Source organism: Staurois parvus, unplaced genomic scaffold, assembly GCF_062004578.1.
Source record: "Staurois parvus isolate SC_StPar_1 unplaced genomic scaffold, SC_StPar_1.0 ptg000206l, whole genome shotgun sequence".
Lineage (NCBI taxonomy): Eukaryota > Metazoa > Chordata > Amphibia > Anura > Ranidae > Staurois > Staurois parvus.
Genome location: NW_028318002.1, coordinates 376,796 through 382,795, shown reverse-complemented (window position 1 = coordinate 382,795; position 6,000 = coordinate 376,796). Strand labels below are relative to the sequence as shown.

Sequence of the window (6,000 nt, the reverse complement as noted above, 5' to 3'; positions counted from 1 at the left end):
CAGAATGTCATGGTTTTAATGGTCGGGGCCTGATACTTCATGTAGTTAGAGGAGCAAGTGAGTCTAGTGTGGATGAAAGTGAACTGTTGTAGACAGCAGTGGTCAGGTTAGGGCAGGACAGGGGAGAGATTCTGTCATAGAGGAGATCAGTTGCAGAGTGGAAAAGAGAGGGGTTTAAGCTGTGAAAGTTTCTGTGGGTAATTGCTGCTTAGAGGGATAGGTGTTTGAAGATGAGGACACTGTGAAGGTGATGAGATTATGATCAGAGAGAGGAAAGGGGGTGTTTGTGAGGTTGTAGGGAGTTCAAAGATGGGAGAAAACAAGGTCTTGTGTACTCCCATCAGAGTGAGTGGAGGACTGTATCCATCGTGTTAAGGCAAAAGATGAGGTTAGGTTGAAGAGTTGGGATGTGGCTGGGTTGTTCATATTAATGGGGATGTTAAAATCTCCAAGAATGATAGTGGGTATTTCAGAGGAGAGAAAGTAGGGTAGCCAGGCAGAGAAGTCATCAAGAAAGTGGGACACCAGTCCAGGAAGCTGGTAGATCACTGCAATCCTCAGAGAAATAGGAGAAAACAGCCGAATGCAGTGAGTTTCGAAAGATGAGAAGGATAAAGAGGGAGGGTTATGGAGGACTTGAAAGGTGCTCAGTGGGGATAGAAGCAAACCAACTCCACCTCCTTTCCGACCACTGGGTCTAAGTGAGTGAGTCCAGAGAAGGCCTCCATAGGAAAGTGCTGATGGAGAAGCAGAATCTGATGCTTGAAGCCAGGTTTCTGTAATTGCTAGTTGGTTAAGGGAGTGGGAGACAAAAAGGTCATAGACAGAGGCGAGCTTATTACAAACAGAGTAGGCATTCCAGAGTGCACATGAAAAAGGGGCTGTGGTTTTTAGGAGCATGGGGATTGAGATTAAATTGAGTGGATTGCGGCTATTCCTGGAGGAAGGAGGGTGCCTCGTGTGGGGGTGAGATACTGGAGGACCAGGGTTTGGGGAGATATCCCCAGAGTTTAGGAGAAGAAGGAAGATGAGGAAAGTAAGATGGGAGCGAGCTGTATATGAGTGCACATGCATTCCTGTCCTGATGTTTGGGTCAGCAGGTGAGTAAAGGAGATGGTAGAAGTGAGGGTGACATGTATAAGCTTTGGGGTGGAGTGGAGGGGTAAAGAAAGGAGATTTAGAGAACAGAGGATAGTAATATGAAAAGTAGGAGTAGAGGGGGCATATTAAAAGGTACATGGAGTGGGAATCAGACTTGTAGGAGATGTTTCCCAGGATATTTGCTTGCAGTCCATCAAGCGTGCAGTAGAGTTCTATGTTGTATCTTGTTGTTGCTAACACAGCATAATAGCATACAGGGGCAGACTGACAACTCATGGGGCCCCCAGGCAATAGGGGATCATGGGGCCCCTATGTCATTGCCCACACTCACAAAAAGCCTATAAAAAGGTACCTGGGGCATTTAATGGGGCCCCCTACTGACCCCGGGCCCTTGGGCAGTGCCTGAGTGCTCGAATGGTCAGTTCGCCCATGATAGCAAAATAACACTTTGATTGCAGATAATTTAAAATTGATCTGCAGGAAAAGGCAAATGCCCCTCTCTTGCGGCAGGGCTGCCCCCACACTACAAAGGTTAAATGCTTGTTTATTTCTACGGTCATGGAAAAGCATTTTTATTTACTTGATCTCTGTAACTCCGTGACACAGCACTTTCCTCTACTCTCCTACACTCTAGTGGTTGACTGTCCCCCAGAGTTCTCATATCCAGTGCGGGACAATGGGCCTTGCATTATACATGATGGTGTCAGAGGACCTGTGACCACCAAAACATAGGGGAGTGGAAGCTGCGGAGACAGGTCTAGCAGTGCGGAGAACGCCTGTGGATGAAGAGGATAAGGTAAGTAAAAGTGCTTTTTCCAGTACCCTGGACCTAAATGAGCATTTAACCCTTGAAGTTTGGGGGTGGTCCCACTGCAAGGTAGAGTTCAGCCTTAACAGTCAACTCCCCCCAAGTCTGCTTATTCAACCTAATGCAGTGATGCAAAGCCTGTATCTCATCTTCCATATAAACAAAAGCTAAAAAACTACGGTGGTGGTAGTGTGTGTGTGTCTTTGTGCTTGCAGGTGTGTGTGTTGGTGTGAGGTAGAGAAACTCATTTATTTTTTCATGCAGTTTGCAAAGAATAACAGCTAAAGGTGTGCACTTAAAGTGCCCCCATACCCATGCCAACCTTGGAAGTCTTGGAAGCACTGCTATGAATTGAACTGCATGAATCAAGCATCATAAGCCCAAAACATTCACCCTATACCCATGACAACCACTGGTCTTAAAAGCACTGCCAGTTGCAAGAATAGGTGCTTTAGACGCTTTAGGATTCAGTTCAAATTACTAGATAACAGCATCTCATCTCTAAACACAGCACTATGAGTGCCTCCTGCCCAACCTGGAAAATTGCTTTGGGAATTTAAATTTTGTTACAATAGTTCCCGTGTTAGCTGAAATGAATAGAGTATAAACAAGTTCATAGTAATAACATTTAAATGCCAATACCACTATGATAAACCAAATAAATTAAAAAAAACCCTACTCAATATTCACATACAGGGTTTTGAATTTTTTTTCTTGCCAGTTACTAGTATGGTAAGATGTTCAAATATATACATGGGAATATATACACAGGGATAATGTACCCTCTACTGTAAACATAAGGTTATTAAAAGGCAACAAAGAGTTCCATTGCCACATAAAGGCACACGTTTGCAGAACAACATTCTCTGAAAAGGAAAAAACCTGCATCTCACAGGTGTTGCATTACTAGGAAGAATAGTGTTGGAAAGCAGTTATTCTTTGTATTGGATCTTTATCCTTATGCGGTATGGGTTGCCACAGCAGTTGTCATGTCACATACATTCATTTCTAGTTTCAAAACTTGTTATGGATTGTCAGGTATAAAAAATCCTCTTTCCATATGTATGAAAATTATCAAACAGATTATACAGGGTGCAGCAACATAACTTCCTTTTTTCAAAACGCAATAAAACCAATTTTATGAATCAGAATTGTTTTTATTGTCTTTAATAATGTAGGTACATATCTAAAGTTCTGTTTTACACAGTTTTGAAAATCATATCAGGTAGGTGACGCCCCCCATTGTCCATACACTGAATAAGCCGATTTATGACGTTATTCATGACCCTTACCAGCATAGCAGCGGGTATGTTGGCAATTTCTGCGCGGATGTTGGCCTTCAGGTCTTGTAGGGTCCTTGGATGGTTTACATAAACGTGGGATTTCAAAAAAACCCACAAAAAAAAGTCGCAAGGGGCCAAATCGGGGGAGCAGGCTGTCCACTCCAAATCACCCCTTATTGAGATGAGGCGCTCCGGGAAGTGTTCCCTTAAAACAGCCATTGATGCTCTTGAAGTGTGAGCCGTTGCTCCGTCCTGTTGGAACCAAATGTCCCCTAAGTCCAATTCATCAAGTCATGGAAAAACAAATTCCTCCAACATGTTCACATACCGGTCTGAATTCACTTATTCAGTGTATGGACAATGGGGGGCGTCACCTGCCTGATATGATTTTCAAAACTGTGTAAAACAGAACTTTAGATATGTACCTACATTATTAAAGACAATAAAAACAATTCTGATTCATAAAATGGGTTTTATTGCATTTTGAAAAAAGGAGGTTATGTTGCTGCACCCTGTATTATAAGGACATCTTCAAAATACCTTAAAAAATGGCACATCTTTTGTTTGTACTGTTTGGGTATTGGGATCTTTTATGTTCTTGTGTGCTGGCATAGCTGTGCAATAAAATTGTACAACATAATTATGTTTGCATTACTTCATTAATTCAGTGCTTTTTTAAAGTCCGTTCTTCTAAAATGTCTAATTTTCATTCACAAGGTCGTTTATTCTACAGTAAGGAATGTGCTGATTTAAAGCCAGATAACCAAAATATGGAGACTTTTATGGCCTCAGAACATCTGAAAAAAAAGGAGAGAAAATAGTAAGAATTTGCTTTCACAAATTGATTTATTCACTTAGTGACTTGGAATGTGCTATCACAAAAATACAGTAAAAAATTAATTGCATAATTACTAACGATTTTTACAGTAAACCTGTATAATAAGTAACATAACAAACTTAGTGGTTAGCAATTCTGCCTTGCAACACTGAAGTCTGCGTGGAGTTTGTAAGTTGTCTCTGTGCATGCATGGGTTTCCTCCAGGTACTACAGTTTCCTCCCGCACTTTAAAAAAGCATGCTCTATATAAATGACTATAATAAAAATAACATATGCATACTGTATAGTATAGCTGTCAACATATACTTTTTACTTGTGGGCTTAGTATGCCTCCTACAGCAGTTATGCAAAACTCATGGCTACTATTGACATTAGAGATGAGCGAATCGAACCAGGCGAACCGGAATTCGATACGAATTTCAGGAAAAATTCGATTCGCGTCGAATCCGAATATTTGCCTACTTCGGGTGCGCGAATCGGATTTTTCCCGATCAGCCGGCAAAAGTGTCCCTGCAGAGAGCTCCGCTATTTCTGACAGTTCTCTGACAGAAGGAACACATATACAGCGGTTGAAACATTGTATCTATTAGTTTCCATTTAGGATACAGATGTTTCAACCGCTGTACATGTGAAGAAGCTGTCAGAGAACTGTCAGAAATAGAGGAACTCTGCACATACACTTTTTGCCGGTTTGGAATTCTTATTTTCATCCTACTTCTTCTTCTTCTACTTCTTCATCCTCATCCTCAGAAGAAGAAGAAGAGGATGAGGATGAGGAAGAAGAAGAAGAAGAAGAAGTAGGATGAAAATAAGAATAATTCCAAGCCGGCAAAAAGTGTATGTGCAGAGTTCCTCTATTCTGCAGATACACTTAGAGGAGCTCTGCAGATACACTTAGAGGAGCTCTGCACATACACTTTTTGCCGGCTTGGAATTAATCTTATTTTCATCCTACTTCTTCTTCTTCTTCTTCATCCTCATCCTCAGAAGAAGAAGAAGAGGATGAGGATGAAGAAGAAGAAGAAGAAGAAGAAGTAGGATGAAAATAAGAATAATTCCAAGCCGGCAAAAAGTGTATCTGCAGAGCTCCTCTAAGTGTATCTGCAGAATGTCATTTATGGAAACAAATAGATACAATGTTTCAACCGCTGTATGGAGTGAATGTCCCAGAACTGTCAGAAATAGACTATTTATGACAGTTCTGGGACATTCCCTCCATACAGCGGTTGAAACCGCTGTATGGAGTGAATGTCCCACAACTGTCAGAAATAGACTATTTCTGACAGTTCTGGGACATTCCCTCCATACAGCGGTTGAAACCGCTGTATGGAGTGAATGTCACAGAACTGTCAGAAATAGACAGAAACTGTCACAGAACTGTCCTTCTTCTCATCCTTCTCCTTCTTCTCATCCTTCTTCTCATCCTTCTTCTCATCCTTCTCCTTCTTCTCATCCTTCTCCTTCTTCTCATCCTTCTCCTTCTTCTCATCCTTCTCCTTCTCCTTCTTCTCATCCTTCTCCTTCTCCTTCTTCTCATCCTTCTCCTTCTCCTTCTTCTCATCCTTCTCCTTCTCCTTCTTCTCATCCTTCTCCTTCTCCTTCTTCTCATCCTTTTCCTTCTCCTTCTTCTCATCCTTCTCCTTCTCCTTCCTCATCTCCAAGGGCATTTAAATTAAAGGTACAGTGTTCTGCACTAATTTAAAGGCTCTCTGAAGCCTAGAAACCCTTTTTATAAGTGAACTTCGTAGCGAATTAATTCGCATCGAATCGAATTTCTTCCTGGAATTCGCCGAATCAGCCGAATCGAATTTTTGAAAAATTCGCTCATCTCTAATTGACATGGTCACAGGTCCCATTCTGCCTTCTGTGTGATAATGTCCAATCCTATTGATGGGTTATTGAGATCCTGGACATTGCACTTTCAGGCTTTTGTGTATACTCTACAATCATGAAGTAAAGAATACAAAATT

General features: G+C 41.5%; 1 protein-coding gene across 1 annotated transcript in view; it reads right to left on the bottom strand.

Moving 5' to 3' along the window:
* Positions 1–3,676: 3,676 nt before the first annotated feature.
* LOC149461290 (P2X purinoceptor 1-like) overlaps positions 3,677–6,000 on the bottom strand; it is a 73,297-nt gene continuing 70,973 nt past the window's right edge. Inside the window, exon 14 of the mRNA XM_089678528.1 lies at positions 3,677–3,989. The gene's annotated coding sequence lies outside the window, so the exon portion shown is untranslated. The remainder of the gene's footprint in view (positions 3,990–6,000) is intronic.